The sequence below is a fragment of the Delphinus delphis genome, chromosome 3 (assembly GCF_949987515.2).
Source record: "Delphinus delphis chromosome 3, mDelDel1.2, whole genome shotgun sequence".
NCBI classification, from domain to species: Eukaryota; Metazoa; Chordata; class Mammalia; order Artiodactyla; family Delphinidae; genus Delphinus; species Delphinus delphis.
Genome location: NC_082685.1, coordinates 151,389,622 through 151,408,122, shown reverse-complemented (window position 1 = coordinate 151,408,122; position 18,501 = coordinate 151,389,622). Strand labels below are relative to the sequence as shown.

The window sequence follows — 18,501 nt, the reverse complement described above, 5'->3', positions numbered from 1 at the left end:
AACTCATACAACTCAATAGCAAACAAACAAAAAACATAATTCAATTAAGAATGGGCAAAGGACCTGAATGGACATTTTTCCAAAGAAGATATTCAAATGGCCAACAGGTACATGAAGAGGTGCTTAACATAACTACTTATTAGAGAAATTCAAAGCAAAACCACAATGAGATATCACTTCACACCTGTTAGAATGGCTATCATCAAAAAGACAAGAGGTATTAAATGCTGGAGAGAATATGGAGAAAAGGGAACACTTGTGCATTGTTGGTGGTAATGTAAATTGGTATAGTGATGGTATGGAGGGTCCTCAAAAAATTAAAAATATAACTACCATATTATCCAACAGTTCCACTTCTGGGTACCCAAAGGAAATAAAATTATGATGCCAAAGAGATATCTGCACATCTATGTTCACTGCAGCATTGTTTACAATAACAAAGACATGGAAGCAACCTAAGAGTGTGTATCTGTGTGTGTATTGGCATAAAAACTTCCACAACTGATCCTGGCATACTTTTTTAGTTTAATCTCCTATTCCCTACCCGGCCCCAATAACCACTGAAAAACTAAAAATTTCTTGTTTTTAAGACTAAGCTTGTTGATCACTTCACTCAGGAAGACTGTTCTAACTATTGTTGGTATCTGGAGACCGCTCACTAGAGAGAGATGAAATGCAACTACTTCTGGATATTAACCATGACATTTCTCAGGCTATACTGCATGTTAATCTTTCTTCTGCATTTGTTGTACCTTCTTCCTTCATAGAAGTTCAATGAATAGAGAGACAATGTTTTTATTTCTTCTTCTTCACCATCATCATCATTGCTATAATTGTAAGTTATCACCTACATCCTCTCAATCAGTTCCTGAAAAATACTAGGTAAACCATTAAATATTAAGATAGGATCAGTGAATGCATGCAATTATTTTAAAAACAGCATCAGCATCAGCAAAAACAAAGACATACATGCTATATATATAATATATATATATATATATATGCTCTCAAAGTCTAATTCTATAATAGTGAACATACACATTTGTTTATTTATTCATCCACGTTCTCCTTCATGTATAAACATATTTAGCAAATGCTTTAAAAATATCAGGAACTATGTCTGGTAAAAGAAAAATGATTACAATTAATAACAGGTGTTTTCTGTTATTAAAGGAAGTATCTATGCTAGAAGGAGAGCCATCCATTCTGACTAGTTCCACAGCCTGTGCTCTTTCTACTGGTCCATACACATTCACACAGCTCTCCTGTAATTACTGGATGTTTATCGAGAGTTCATGGGGGTAGAAAATACATTATGATAAAGTACAAGGATCAAGTAGCATCCAACGCCTTGAAGGAGATAATTAAAAAGAAAAAATCAACTAAAATTAATTGAGGGTCGAAAAGTGAATAAACACCTGCAAATTCATTCTGATACCAAAACCAGTGTCATTCTGTTTAATCCATAATCCATAAATATGCACCTACATACACACATATACAAATATATATACACATACATATGTGTATAGATATAATTGTTATCCATATTATATATATGTATGTAATTCCACTTACTGTTTTCACAACCCAACATACTGACTTTTAGTACTGATTTTTTTGTTTTGGCAATTTCAAATGTATAAGGCTGTACTATGTGATTTATCAAAATGTAACCATGCAGAAACCCTCACAGAAACATATCAAAATCCATATTTAAAACGAAGTTCAAATAATGTTGTCATTAATGGAATTATGTAAATGAAGAGAATAGTTGTATAAGAAGTTATCTCAGTGTATTAAAATAGTGTCTGAACATAATTGTATTAAAATATCTGCTAATCATTGCTGCTTTTCCATTTGATATTGTCTTAATGTCCGAGGGGCACAAAGTTACTTTTGCAGTTAGAGAGTTCCTCCTCTTAATTTAGCATTGTTTGATAACTATCCTAAACAAGTATATTAAGAAATGATAACTACCATCAATATATAATGTAAAATTAAAACATATTTCATGTTGTTATTATTTAGAAATAGAATGGCAAGTTTGTAATTACTATCTTGAAAAGTAAATTTTATCTATATTACATATGTTATATTTTGAAATTGAGTTGTAGAATGAAAGAGTGTGGTAATATTTTAATTTTTTGTACTACTTGACATAAAATACTCACATATCATATAATGATAAAACATATTTGAAATAATATCTCCTAGATGGTATAAGTCATACATCTTGATGAATTTTTTTGGTCTAGATAGTGTGAGCTTTTCTATAAGTAGTAAAAGGGATCTTGTATTTAACTACTTCAAAGTGAATAAAGCTAGAATAATTTTGAATGATAATTGTTGGACTTGGTGAATTCTATATAGCTGGATTCAAGTTTTTGAAGTAATATATTAATATTTGGAAAAACAATTTTTGCCAATGAAGATATTATTTAATTGATATTTTCTTTTGTATCCTAACTCTGGTTTTTGAAAAGAGTGTTTTTTTTGCACAATGACAAAGCTGTGTTTCTCAAGTTTGTATCATTTGTTTAAGTCAGAGTAGTAATTTTGTACTATTACTTTAAAGATCAATATTCCTTGTAAAATATAAAATATAGTTTAATACAGGGCATTAAGTCTTTCAGAATATAGCACTTTCCTTTAAAAGCAATAAAAAAGTAATTGGAGGCTGAGCAGCTTGCAGATGTTCATATAAATGTATTAAAAATGAATGTGTGTCAGCTATGAACTTTTGCATTTCTTAATATAGAAAGAGAAGTTACACTCAGCCATGAGAAAGTATAGTTTTTGTTTTCTTCTAGAAAATGTTATCACATATAAAATCTCTTTCACTTCCATTTCAAAATAAATTTCATTCATAACTTTGACCAGTCTGAGAAAATCATTCTTACAAAATTTCTGATAGGAAAAGTTTATTTAATGGTTTCTTCTATTTTTACAAGATATGTTTGTTACTATTTTTCTTCCAAATAAAAGTACATCTAAAGTGCAGCACAATCATTTATGGCCCATTCTCTTAAATTTCTTGATTCCTTTGGAGGGCTCCGAACATTGGACCTCCACTGTCCTGGAGGATGGTGCTGATCCCTCCATGAGGTATTCTGACAGTCTGCCCTCTTTATCGTTGGAACAGATTAGCCTCATATGATTTATCCAAATGGTGGCTTGAACAGTCTTTCTACCAGTCAGAAACAGATATGAACAGTCAGTTCACACACACAAAGGACACATAAAAGGTCAATGATCATATAAAAGGAATTTCACTCTCACTGATATCAGGAAGACATACATTAAGTATCTTTGGGGACTTCCCTGGTGGCTCAGTGGTTAAGAATGGCCTGTCAATGCAGGGGACATGGGTTCGATCCCTGGTCCGGGAAGATCCCACATGCTGCGGAGCAACTAAGCCCGTGTGCCACAACTACTCAGCCTGCACTCTAGAGCCCGTGAGCCACAACTACTGAAGCCCATGCGCCTAGAGCCCGTGCCCTGCAACAAGAGAAGCCACCACAATGAGAAGCACACGCACTGCAACGAAGAGTAGCCCCTGCTGCCTCAACTAGAGAAAGCCTGCACACAGCAACGAAGACCCAACACAGTCAAAAATAAATTAATTTTAAAAAATTGCTTAATTCCTTAAAAATGTTTAGAGCCACTTAGATTTTCAACTCTTTGTGACAGTTTTTATAATTTTATTTTAAAAATGACTTTCCATTTACTCAAAATTGCCAAATTTATTGAATCTAAATTATTTAAACAGTCTCTTATTAAATGTATGAGGATGTCTCCTCTTTCATTGCTGAAATAGATTTTTGTATTTTTTAATTAATTTTCTTCATTGTTATGGAGGAGTTATCAAAATTAATAATCTTTTCAAAGAAACAACTATTTTCTTTTTTCAATGTTACTATATTTTACATTTAATTTCTATTTTATTAATGATATTCTTCTGTTATTATTTCCTTATTCTGTGTTTTTATACCTGATTTTATTTTTTTCCTGGCATTTTGAGATGAAATATTTTGTCCATGATTTTCTACCTTCTTTCATTATAAATATATGCACTTAAAGCAAAAATTACTCCCTGAGTAAAGTGTAACTGCATCCCACAAGATTTATGTTGTTTTTTCATTATCCTTTATTTAAATTTTTATATATTTCTTATAAATCATAGGTTACTTAGGAGTGATTTGTTCCCAATGGATGAATTATCTTTTTTTGATATTTATTCCTAGCTTAATCCACTGTAAACAGATAACATATTTTAATGATTTCAATAGTTTACGACACAGCATATAGTCAATTTTGGTAAATGTATCATATATCATTGAAAACAATGGGAATTCTCATCCTTTAGTACATATTATATCTAGATTAGATCATGTTTACTATGTTGTTTAGATATTTTATATTCTTCCTTTTTTTTTTTTTTTAACTGATCTTATCTGCTCCTGGGAGATGTGTTAGTCTTACAGTATAATTATGAAGTGGTGTTCCCATCTAATCGATTTTGTTACTATTGGGAATTTAAGTTGAGGAAATTTAGATTTAATAACGATAAAATATTGTAGGATACATCAGGAAAATCTACAAATTAATTATTTTAGATAAAGCTGTTAATTAGAATATAAATCTTGGAATATAATGTAGCATTTCGTAATAGAATTGAAGATATTTTAACTCATGTCTTTTCAACTAAATATTTAAATCATTTCTTATAACTTTTTTCATTGATATCTTTAAAAATTAGACCTTAAAGTCATTTATTTTTATCTCGCATTTCTTTTTGGGAGATAAATTTTTAGAATAAAACTTAATTAGATATTTGAAAAAGTAATTTTTTAAAAAATATATGGCCAGTCATATTATACAAAATAAAACAAAAATATTTATCTCATATAATGAATCAATATGTGTTATATCAACATCTAAATAGGTGAGTTAATATCTTTTATTACATATTATTTGAGAGTATAAGCCATAATTTTAAAAAAAGCAATTACATATGGTAAAGAAATGGAGGTAAGCATGAGGACTATTACCATTGACTACTCCATAACAGAAGTCTCAGAAGAAGAAATAATCTAAGTCAAATCTTCCTGGAGAAAAAAAATGCAATATATCAGAATTCCTGATAAATATTCTAATGGTATTTACCAGTGGAACATTAATGGAGGGCCTTGATTTATAAAAAGCTTTAGCAGGCATACATGGTCCATCAAGATAGCCTATTATAAACAAATTTGTCCATATGGGTTTATGGTGTGCCTGGCTAGAGAATGAGGAGTAGTCAAAGAAGCCCATTAATTAATTCAACTAATCAATGGCTAAAAAGTGTTGATATTCTAAAATCAAAATAGCTTCCTTTTGTGCAGCAATGTCAACACTTACACTCCTCAGAACAAACATCTTCTGTTAAGTTTCAAAAAGACGGGCTTAGCTCTATTTTTAGTTCTGTTTTTTTTTTTTTTTTTTTTGATCCTGTAATCCCACTCCTGGGCATCTATCCAGAGAATAACATGGTCCAAAAGGATACATGAACTCCAGTGTTCATTGCAGCACTGTTTACAATAACCAAGACATGAAAGCAACTTAAATGTCCATCGACAGAGGAATGAATAAAGAAAAGATGTGGTACATATATACAATGGAATATTATTCAGCCATTAAAAAAGAATGAAATAATGTCATTTGCAGCAGCACGGATGGGCCTAGAGATTGTCATACTGAGTGAAGTAAGTCAGACAAAGAAGAACAAATATTGTATGATATCGCTTGTATGTGGAATATAAAAAGAAATGATACAAATGAACTTATTTACAAAACAGAAACAGACTCACAGACTTAGAGAATGAATTTATGGTTATGAGGGGGGAAAGGTGGGGGGAAGGGATAGTTAGGGAGTTTGGGATTGACATGTACACACTGCAATATTTAAAATGGATAACCAACAAGGACCTACTGTATAACACAGGGAACTCTGCTCAATATTGTGTAACAACCTAAATGGGAAAAGAATTTGAAAAAGAATAGATACATGTATATATATAACTGAAATAATAAATAAATAAATAAATAAATGTTGTTGTAAACCACTGGGGGGAAAAATGTGGGCCTAAAAGTAGGAGAAAAAAAGCATTTTGTTGGAGTTGTCATGGGCTGTGACAAACCATTAAACGATCATCACTATGATCATCATAAGTTAACCTAAGGTTAACTGCATCCATAGCTTCCTACTACAACGCATCACTATTAGTCCCCTCCACTAATAACATAATCCCAGCCAGCATCTGACTGGCATTTCTAACTCCACTTGAGACTCACTGTAGTCTCTTCTCTACAGACCATTATGGGTAAATTTTCACTGTAGCAAAATAATCAAACTCAAAAATGTATATATTTTTTAAATGAACAACTGAATGAACCTCACATTTTGAGAGCTCTCTTATAACCATGGCCCAGTTCAAGAAATAGAATATCACCCACACTGCAGAAGCCACCCTAGTTTTACATCCCAACAAATACAAACTCCCTGCTCCATGATGATAACCACCATCTTATCTTCTAACACTATGTATTAGTTTTTTCTGGTTTAAAATATAAATATAACATGAATTATAAAATATCTATACTTTGTTTGTGTGACTTCTTTCCCCAGCATTATCTCATGAGAGTTATCCTTGCTGACTGTAAGTATATTTTGTTTATTTTCCATCATTACACTGTCAGTGAATATTTTGTCTGTTTCCAGATATTTGTCATTATAAATAATGCTGCTCTGAACATTCTTCTCTCAGTGTTCATGAACACTTTTGTATACCTACGAGTAGAATTATCATTCTTGAGTGCATGTATTATTAAATTTACTAAAAAGTGTCAAATGGTTTTCTGACATTGCTCTACTGATTTATAATCTCACAAGCTACACTAGACAACACCAGTTGCCTCGCATCCAATACTTATTTCAGGCCTTTAAGTTTTGTTAATTCTGGGGTGTTTTGTGGTATCTCATATTTGTTTTAATTTGCATTAATGAAATCATGAGTTTCTATTGATTTGTGTTTAATTAACATCATTGCAATTTATAATAAAATGAGGCATCTTTTCAAATCTTTATTGTTCATTTGGATATGCTGTTTAATGAAGTGCCTGTGAAAACTTCTTGCTCATTTTTCTATTTTAATGTGTTTTTCCTATTGATTTGTAAAATGTTTTCATGTTTTCTGGAAAAAAGTCTCCTTTAAATTTTACTTTTGTATGTAGTTTTTGATGTTGTTAATGTTTAATGTTGTTAATTTAAATGTAATTCTATCAATATTTTCTTTATGTTGAGAACTGTTTGATTTCTGTTTAAAAAAATAGAGTTTTCTTCCACAAATTCATGGTAGCTATCCCCAATACTAACTTATGTTAACTTATTCTAATGATCACTATCAAACCACCCCAATATTCAGTGGCTTCAAACAACAATATTTAATTTTTATTAACAAGTATGCAGAGGGTCAGGGTTGGCAAGGTGACATTGCTTCTCACTGCACATGTGTGGTGCAGCTGTGTTGCCTCTGCTTCAGGCTTCAGCTCAGCTGGGATGGCCCTCCAAGTGCCTCTCATCCTCCTCTTAGAATTAGAGGGCTTGCTGGTGCACCTTCTTCTCTAGGCAGAGCAGAGTAGAAGATCAAACAGTCAAGTCTGCTAAGTGCCAAGCTTGCAAATGGCTTCTCATCATTTCTGGATCATTTAATCAACAAAACACGTCAAATGGTCATATCTGAAGTCAAGAGGGGACAACAGGTGAATGTACTTCATCTCTTTAGAAGGAGAAATTGCAGAAACATAATCCAAAAACTTAGGTTGATAATTAAATCTATTTCTTCAATTAGTGAAAGTATTCTCATATGTCATCTAATGTAATCTTCATTTTTTAACATTCCCTTTTAGATATAAATTCTACCTAAGTCCAATTTTTGTGAAAGGTTGAGGTATGTACCAAGTTTTATTTATTTACATTTCAAATGGATATTCCAATTTAATAATTATCATTTATTGAAAAGGCTGTCTTTCTTATGCTGCTTTGAAATGCCATTTTTGTAAATATTGGTCTACTTTTGGTCTCTTTATAATACATGTTGCACTATATGTGTATACTTGTGACAAACCCACATTATTTCATTGTTATAGATTTAATGATATCTAGTAAAGTAAATCTTCTATTTTTTTTCTTTTTCAAGAATATTTTGACTCTTCTTGGAGTAATGTACTCCATATAAAATTTAGATTCAGACATTCAAAATCTACCAAAAGAATTCAATAGGGTTTTGATTAGAATTGCATTGAATCAAGAGATAAATGTGAGGAAAATTTAAATCTTCACGATAATGAGACTTACAATACTTTAAGCAACCATCCATTGATTTAGGTCTTCAATAATGTCTTACAGAAATGCTTTCTAATTTTCTGTGCAGAGTCTGGCATATCTTTTGTTAGATTCTTTACTTAGGCATTTGATATTTTTCATTCAGTTGTATTATATCATTTTTAAAAACTATGTTTTGTATCACTGACATATAGAAATACATTGATTGCAATCAGTGGCCTTGTGACAATAAACTTTTTAGATCCACTTAAATAAAAATTACTTGAAAGTTTCTTTACAGTTTTCAAAGAATAGATCATACTATCTTCCAGTAATTACAATTCTTTTAAGTTTATTATACCTTCTCTATCTTCCTCACCTATTGCACTGGCTAAAATCACTAGTACAATGCTGAATATTACTGCTCTCAGATGGAAACCTGGCTATTATGTAAAGTATAAGTGAATTCAATTTACTTTCCTGCTCCAAATACTTTAATGTTTTCCTGTAACAGTTAAGATAAAATTTGAATAGTAATGAGACCCTCGTTACCTCTAACCTTTTCTTCTACATGTATCCCTTGATTATCCCACTTTAATTATATTTGAAGATTTGTTGTTTAACTACTTTTATTTTACAAATATGAGCATAGTACTCTCCATGGGCAGTAAAAGTTTAATAGGTTCCTCTAACATGCTATGTTTTTTCACACCTAGATATCTAACAGTTGCTCTTTTTCTACTATTTTGTTTTAATTTTGAAATAGTTTGACTATTTTGCAGAACTTGCAAAAATAGCACAAAGAGTTGAAGTGTACCAAAGGATAATATCTTATATAACCATAGGACATTGCAAACACAGGGAAGTGATGTTAGTATAGTACTATTATTTTGGCTACATAACGTATTTGGATTTCAGCAGGTTTTACATGCACTATTTTGGAGAGTGGTATGGATTTGGCTGGCGTATAGTTCTGCAAAGTTTTATCACGTAAGTAGAATATATTTGAATAACTATCACCACAATCAGTATATGGATTCCATCCATCACCACAAAGAAATTCCCTTACATAAGCTCTTAATTGTCAAACCCTTTCACCAACCCTAAACTTTGGCAAACACTTATCTGTGACCATGATAATTTTCCGTCTTTGAGAATGTTATATATATGGAATAATTCAGCATATAACCCTTTGAAATTGACTTTTTCACTCAGCATAAAGCACTTGAAATCCACTAAGTTCTCGTATCAATAGTTTGCTCCTTTTTGTTCCTTAGTATTATTGCACCATATGGCTGCACCAGAGTTAGTCCATTCACCATTAAAAGACATTTGGGTTATTTTCAGTTCTTGGCTATTACACATGAAGCTGCTATTAACACCTGTGTACTGGCTTTAGTATGAACATTCTTCCAGTAATTTCACTTGTTTCTCAGTCTCACTTCATTCATTCAGGTTTGTAATAAAATGAAAACTCCTTAACCAGACATTAGCTGATTTTATTTTCTACATTAACATTTCCACCCCAGTAATTCTCTACCACTTTACTGCTTTTGTATATTTTCCACATTGTACATTTGTATGTGTGTATATATACATGTGTATATATAAATTACTATATATATATTACTTTCTAACTCCTCCATTATAATGTAAGTTCTGTTTGGGAAAGGACTTGTTTATCTTATTTATCTCTGATATCCTGGCACCTAGGAGAATTCCTGATATATATTATTCCTACAAATGTTTCAGTATTAATTTTTTTTTAAATAACCACTTACTATTTCTTATTCTTTTATAACACATCTGTACTTTTACTCCACATATTTCAGTATTAGTTTCCATTTCCTACTGAGTCCTTGATCTTGGTATCACATACTTAAAATCAAAATATTTGCTTTATGTTCTTACAGATACCAAGAATTATCCTAACACTTTCTTTATATGTAGAGCATATACCTCTTGAATATCTGCTGTAATTCTAAACTCCAATTCCTAAATAAACATCATCAATGCATTTGATGGGTGACAATGTTGTCTTCAACTCCTCAACTGTGTAATGCAATTTTGGTGAAATGTTTTCCTTGTCAACATGTTAGCTTACCATTGCTTATGCAACCTGCTGTTTTTATTTTTCTTTTGTAGATTGTTATGAATAAATAATAGCAGCAATGTAGACATTTAGAGATACATTCATGAAAAAATGAGGCATAACATAAAGTATACTCATAACATAAAGCATATTCATAAGATGACAGCTTTGACCATATTATTCTATAGAAGGCAGGCAGTAAATGATGGATGATAGACTATATGTGAGTAAAATTTCATTCATTCTGAAATAGCTATCACTAGTTTTAGTTCAACAAAGGATATGCTAATTGTGAGGAAATACCATAAACATGTGACATGATACTAATGTCTCACCTTTCTCATTTTCTGTATGAGAATAAGAACAGAATGTTTTGGGTCAGTAAGCTCACTAGGATAGAGCACGGTCCTAATAACTCACAGGATGGTTTTTCTTTTAGCCACTTAAAGACAACTGAGATCCTGTGATGTGGGTAGAAAAAAATTGCATCTAAGACCTTGCCTAATTGTTTTCACTTTTAATAATACATAACCTCAAAAACAAAATCTTGCCAGAAACACACACACACACACACACACACACACACACACACACACATTTTATACAGTGCAGAATGGTTGAGAAATTCTGAGAGCAAATGTACAGACTTCTCCCTCTAATTACTTCCTAAGTAGATTTCTCCTGAATAATTTGCCAGGTAGTTTTGGACTTTCACTTGGATGTACCATAAGTACCTTAGGGTCAACAAATTTAAATGACTGTATATGTTAAGTGCTCCTTTAATAGAGAGTCAAATGTAATCTTCATAACAATGTTTAATATAGAAGACATCTCTCCCTTTACTATATCTGTGAACATAAATTTACTCTCCCTTTACTATATCTGTGAACATAAATTTAGAGACTAACATCTCTAAAATTATCCCACTAGGAAAATTTGTAACTCCAATTCAATAATTTATTAATTTACATTTTTATTTGTTCATTCAATAAGTATTTATTGAGAAGTATTTATAGGCTAAGCATTCTTTTCATGTACAGTTAAGAACAGAAGACATAATCCCTAAAAACTCATCTCATGTGTACACACACACAAAGAAAAAAGTTCCAGTGCAGAAGAACAATGCTGAGCTAATCCAAACATGAAAACTGATATGTCCACTGAATTTAGTAATATGGAAGTCAATGGTAAATTTATGGATAAAAATTTAGGCTCAGTGATGTGTAATGATATGTCAATAAGAGTTGCAAAAGGGAAATCATGAGTATAGAACTTTAGAGAAAAGAAATGAGCTAGTAGCAGAGTACAGGAGTATGGGGGAAAAAGAGATACTTTGCTATTGCTCTGTGTGTGTGTCATTTTGTTCTTTATTTTAATGGTAAAGACTAGAACTCAATTCAACATGTGGATGCAGTTGAACTGTAAATGCAAGGTGCTGAAAATACATTTAAGTGAGGATACAGGCATACCTGGGAAATATTGTGGGTTTGGTTCCAGACCACCACGATAAAGCAAATATCATAATAAAGTGAATCACATGAATGTTTTGGTTTCCCAGTATGCATAAAAGTTATTTTTACAGTATCCAGTAGTCTATTAAGTGTGTAATAGCATTATGTCCAAAAATTGCCCATGCCTTAATTTGAAAACACTTTATTGCTAAAATATGCTAACCATAATCTGAGCCTTTAGCAAGTTGTCATCTTTTTGCTGGTGGAAAGTGTTGCCTCAGTGTTGATGGCTGTTGACTGTTCAGGGTGGTGGCTGCTGAGGGTTGGGATGGCTGTAGCAATTTCTTAAAATAAGCTAACAATGAACTTTGCCACAACCATTGACTCTTCCTTTCATGAAAGATTTCTCTGTAGCAGGCAATACTGTTTGATAGCATTTTATTCACAGTAGTACTTCTTTCAAAATTGGAGTCAGTCCTCTCAAAAACTGCCACTGCTTTATCAACTAAGTTTATGTAATATTCTAAATCATTTGTTGTCATCTTAACAGTCTTCATGGCATCTTCATCACAAGTAGATTTCATCTCAAGAAACCACTTTCTTTGCTCATCCATAAGAAGCAACTCCTCATTTTTAAAGTTGTATCATGAGATGGCAGCAATTCAGTTTCACCTTCAGGCTCCACTTCTAATCCTAGTTCTTTTGCTATTTCTACCACATCTGCAGTTACTTCCTTCACTGAAGTCTTGAATCTCTCAAAGTCAACCATGAGGTTTGGAATCAACTTCTTCCAAACTCCTGTTAATATTGATGCTTTGAATTCTTCCCATGAATCACAAATGTTCTTAATGGGATCTAGAATGGTCACTCCTTTCATTAAGGTTTTCAATTGACTTTGCCCAGATCCGTCAGAGGAATCACTATCTATGGCAGCCTTAGTCAAATTTACTCCTTGATCCATGGGCTGCAGAATGGATGTTGTGTTAGCAGGCATAAAAACAATGTTATCCTCCTTGTATCGATACATCTCCATCAGAACTCTTGGGTGAACAGGTGCATTGTCAGTGAGCACTAATATTTTGCAAGAGATTATTTTTTCTGAGCAGTAGTTCTCAGCAGTGGGCTTAAAATATTCAGCAAACCATGTTATAAACAAATGTACTGTCATCCAGGTTTTGTTGTTCCATTTATAGTCCAGAGGCAGAGTAGATTTAGTATAATTTACTAAGGGCCCTAGGATTTCTGCAATGATAAATGAGCACTAGCTTCAATATAAAGACACCAACTGCAGTAATCCCTAATAAGAGAGTCAGCCTGTCCTTCGAAGCTTTGAAGCCAGGCACTGACTCTTCATCTCCAGCTATGAAAGTCCTAGATGACATTTTTTTCCAATAGAAGACTATTTTATCTACATTGAAAATCTTTTGTTTAGCATAGCCACCTTTTTAATTATCTTATCTAGATCTTCTGGATAACTTGCAGCAGTTTCTACATCAGCACTTGCTACTTCACCTTTCACTTTAAAGTTATGGAGATGGCTTCTTTCCTTAAATCTCATGAACCAACCTCTGCTAGCTTCAAACTCTCAGCATTCATAGAATTGAAGAGAGTTAGGGGTTTGCTCTGGATGAGGCTTTGGCTTAAGGAAATGTGGCTGGCCTGATCTTCTATCCAGACCACTAAAACATTCTCCATACCAGCAATAAGGCGGTTTCATTTTCGTATCATTTGTGTGTTCACTGGAGTAGTGTTACCGAGTCCAAGCTCACTCTGCTCGCTGCGCGACAGGCCAATAAATCAGAGATGAGGTGTTGAGGCAAGGAATATGACTTTATTCGGAAAGCCAGCAGACTGAGAAGATGGCAGACTAAAGTCTCAAAATAACCATCTTATCGGGGTTTGGATGCCAGTTTCTTTTATAGCACAGAGACGGGGAGGAGATGGGGAAGTAAAGTAAAAAGGCTATAAGTTTTGCAAATATCCCCTGAATGGTAAGCCTCAGGGAGGGGATGTGTTAAAAAAAATTCTTCTTTCCTGTAGTTATCTGCAGGTGGAACAGGGTCTGGATGTTTCCCTGAACAAAGGCACTTTGGTTTAACATTCAGGCAGAGGGGCAGGGTTCCCTGAGGCAGGCCGTTATATACAGACAGTATCATTTTAGTGAACAAAAGCAGTGGAAAGCAAAGGTTAAAGTAAAAGAAACAGGTCCAACATGTAGTCTGATTTGGCTCTTCCCTGTTACAGTGGCACTTTTAATTTCCTTCGGGAACCTTTTCTTTGCATTCACAACTAGGCTAAATATTTGGTGCAAGAAGCCCAGCCTATCTCAGCTTTCAACATGCCTTCCTAAGATTAAACATTTCTAGCTTTTGATTTAAAGTGCAAGAACTGCAACTCTTTCTTTCACTTGAACACTTAGAGTCCATTGGAGGATTATTAATTACCTAATTTTAATATTATTATTCCTCAGGGGATAGGGAGGTCCAAGTAGGAGGAAAAACCAGTTGGTGGAGCAGGCAGAACACACATAACATATATCAATTGTTTGCCTCCTTATATGGGCACGGTTTGTGGTGCCCAAAAACAAGTATAATAGTAACCTCAAAGTTCACTGATTACAGATCACCGTAACAAATCCAATAATAATGAAAAAGTTTGAAATATTGTGCAAATTACCAAAATGTTACATAGAGACACAAACTGAGCAGATGCTATTGGATAAGTGGTGCCTATACACTTGCTGGACAGAGGTTGTCATAAACCTCCAATGTGTGCAACACGCATTGTCTGTGAAGAACAATAAAATGAAGCATAATAAAATGAGACATGCTTGAGATAAATTTGGTTGACACCGTTAACACGTTTATTCTACTGAAATCCTAAGTCTCTCATTTAATCAATGCACTGAGAAAAAACTTACAAAATCATTTCCTTTTTCTGTATAGAAGTTATTCATCCATTCTTGAGTCTATTTTCACACATTTATTACCATAATAGAATTTTCTCAAAATAGGAAAAGCTAGATTTTTGTGAGCATAAATAATCCACTTAAACTTCATGTTTTGTAGTAGGCTATAACCATGTTTTTCTGTACATGAAAGACAATGTGAAGTTTATTAATATTAAATTTACTATTGATTGATGATTGGCAACCATGTATATTACAGTTGAAATGTTTAGAACTCTGAAAAAGAACACAAAGTCCTAAAGAAGAAATACTTGTTGTGGAGTGGTGAAGGCATCAAAGGAATATAGAATTTAAAGTCATGAAGCAAAGGAAGATTATTCCTGGAAACTGTAGCAAAATAAGATATGCCATAGCCCTGAAGGTAAAGAGCGAAGTATCAGTTCAAAGAAGGAAAATAGGGATGCAACTCTTAAAACCTGGTAATTGTCTTACTCTCAAATTACATAATTTAATGGGACTAAATCTTTGATTCATTATACTATTTCAATGCCTACTCTAAATGATGAAGGTCTTAGCTCCCCCTCAACCTGAACGTACTTTATTACTTTATTAACTTATTTGACAAATTTACTAGTTCAACTCCTGTCAAGAACTCTGCAAAGTACTATAGATACAGAGATGGCCATTTTATAAGGGGATTCAATAGTTAGAGGGGAACATGCAAATAAACTGCTAAGCTGCGATAAAATTTGCTCAGTTTAATTGCAGAGGCTATAAAATGTGCAATGGGAACAGAGGACTGAGCAATTATATACCTAGGAAACTGGGAAATGCTTTATTGAGAAGGCTGTATGTAGATGTTCCCTGAGGAATCAGTAAGAAAATCTTCACAGCTGTTAAGAATGAGGAAGATGAATTTTCTAGGGAGAAGAGTTAGTTTATTCAATGGCACGGGACATGAGCTGGACAAGAAGCAGGAAGGATCGTAAGTTATCTTCTGTTGTACAATTTTAAAGTCCTCATCAGAGGAACTGGCATGCAACAAAGTGAACTATAATATGGTAAAACATGGATAATACGCTCAGAGAGCTCATATACCTGTTGTGCTTTGGGTACATCTTCCTAATTTCTGTCTTTTTTATTTGGTATCAATACCATCATTTATGTCCTACTGAAGACATCTTAACCAAAATATTATAGGCTGTCTAATAAAGAGGTCACAAAGCCTTCGTATATCATTGTTATGAGTCTTATTTGTTAAGATAATATATGTAAATCGAGCTCAAACAATGAATCTAGACTGTATTTCTATTTGAAGTGGATAACTCTATAATGCCATCCATTCATTCACTCATATTTATTCCTTTTTTAAATTTAGTCACTCCTTCAATACACTTTTTTTTTTCATTTACACTCTCCCAAAGTATTATGCTGAGTCTGTGGATAATGAAATTGACAAAACAGACTTAGTCCCTACCTTAACGAGATTAACATGTGAGAGGTGGTAGTGGGATGTGCATTAAATCGACCTTGACAAAATTAATTATTCAATTAAAATTGTATTGAGTGCTACAAAGGACACATACCACATACATGTTGTTTTCAGAAAGCATAAGTGGAGCTAAACTTTCTAAACGGAATATTTCCCAGAGGAAGACAAAATAAAGACTGATATTATCATAAAAGAATATGGTTCCTCCTGCAGCTGCTGTTATTAATATTTAGTTCAAACTAATTATCAGAGCATTTTATCTTCCATGTGCCTAATCACTATTCCGTTTGGCTGCATTTAGTCATAATTTTAACACTTTTAAAAGTAAATGTGTTCTTAGTTTTAGATTCATTACCACTCCCTCCTCTTGCCTGACATCTAGTGGAAGAGATAATCAGTGGAAAAATCACCAGGGGGAAAATAAATGAAAAGGTCAAATCACACAAGGGAAATAGCAAAGGAATTACCTTTCTGGATCACTAAACTTTATAGAACGAGTAAGAGTTTCCACATTTCATTACTATAGTACTCTTGTCTGTGCTTTAACTCTACATTTTATTATAATTTTAATATATTTCCCTATAAAATTCCCTAGTAATTAGCTAACAGTATTCTTCACTGGTGTTGCATCATTGGCAGAAAAGTAGCTTTCTCCTCTTGCTAATCCTGAAATACAACATGTATATAGAATTTCACGTGATCTCAAATTGTCTTATTCAAGTTTTCCTAGAATATGAGGACACTATTAGATAGTGTTTAATTTCTCTAACAAATTTAATTTTCAGACTCATATAAATGAGGATAAATCAGCGTATGGATTTCAAGGTTAAGAAATTGATTCAGATATCATACAAAATACATGAGTTTTACAAAAGAAATTAACCAATGTAGATAAAGTATAGAAGTAAATGTGAAGAGCCTTAAATAACGTGTTAAAAGATACTCACTAGAGGTAAGATTTATTTCTAGGAAGGTAGAAGTAGCTGTTGACTTTCATAGTTTCATTACCAATAGCTCTTTATTGAGAATATGAGAGAAAACATGTATTTAGGACTTGCACTGGTATTTTTAGGTCCATGATTGTGTGTTTGTGTGTATGTGTGTGTATAAATATATTTCTGTGTACCTTTCAGAAGGTTTTAAAGTTTCTCTTTGTAAATAACTAATTCTATAGGTAGTTTTTATATTTACCTACAAACAATGAGATAAAAACTAAACTTTCAAATAACTTCAGATATGAATACATTAGTCTCTTCTATAAGCAGGGCTCACACTGATTAGTAAAGTAGCAAATATGAATGTATTGATATTTCTCTTTGGGGAGCTAAAAAGCCTCTTTTCATCATCTTTCATCTCCATATATTCATTTTTTTATATTCTATTTTCTCTCTGCTTTTAGACTTGTGTCTTTAGAAAATTTCATTACTTCACTTTGCCCATGTTTGAAGTTATCATTTGTTTTCATTGTTATTTTGTTGTTTGTTGAGGAAAGAACTCTGAAAATATTCTCTATGGCAGTGTGTAATGATCACAAGAAAATTATAGTAAAAAACTCTTAAGAAAAACGATAATAGGTCAAGTAGGTTATACTGGGTTAAGAGATTCTCTGTAATTGGCAATTTTCTTTAACTTAAAAAAAAAAGGATTTTCAAAAACTGATGAGGCATTTGAAAGGGAAAACATAAAGCCAATAAAACAGGTACTGTTAAAAAAGAGAAATGAAAAAGATTTAAGAGAGTTGAAGGTTACCAGAAACAAATTTCACTAAATGCCAATTACAACAGTAAATATATCTCTAGGCTAAATAAGCAAATCTATTGTGAAAAATACATAAAGGCCCATACAACTGTAGACAGCTAACTTATTCATCAAATTTGATTACCCCAATGGGGAATAATAAGGACTAATTCTCATCAACACAGAAGAAATTAGCAGATTATGTAAAAATGCCTGCAAATCCGTATATTACTTTGGGAGAAAAGAAAATGACTGAGCCTCTGAAAAATAAATATACTTTAAAAATTACCCTTTATCTTAAAAAAATTAGATGTTGAAAAAAATCAGCTGAAAGCAGAAACATATTAGTTCTTTTGTAACCTAGAAGCATATGGTAATTTTCTAAAAATAATTTTAGCTATGTAGTACTTAAAAAAATAATCCCCCTATTGAACACATAAACTGCTTTGAGGGCCT

The 18,501-nt window shown here is 32.6% G+C and overlaps 1 pseudogene; it reads right to left on the bottom strand.

Moving 5' to 3' along the window:
- Nucleotides 1–12,126: 12,126 nt before the first annotated feature.
- On the bottom strand, nt 12,127–14,334 carry LOC138414029 (tigger transposable element-derived protein 1-like; annotated as a pseudogene).
- Nucleotides 14,335–18,501: the final 4,167 nt, after the last annotated feature.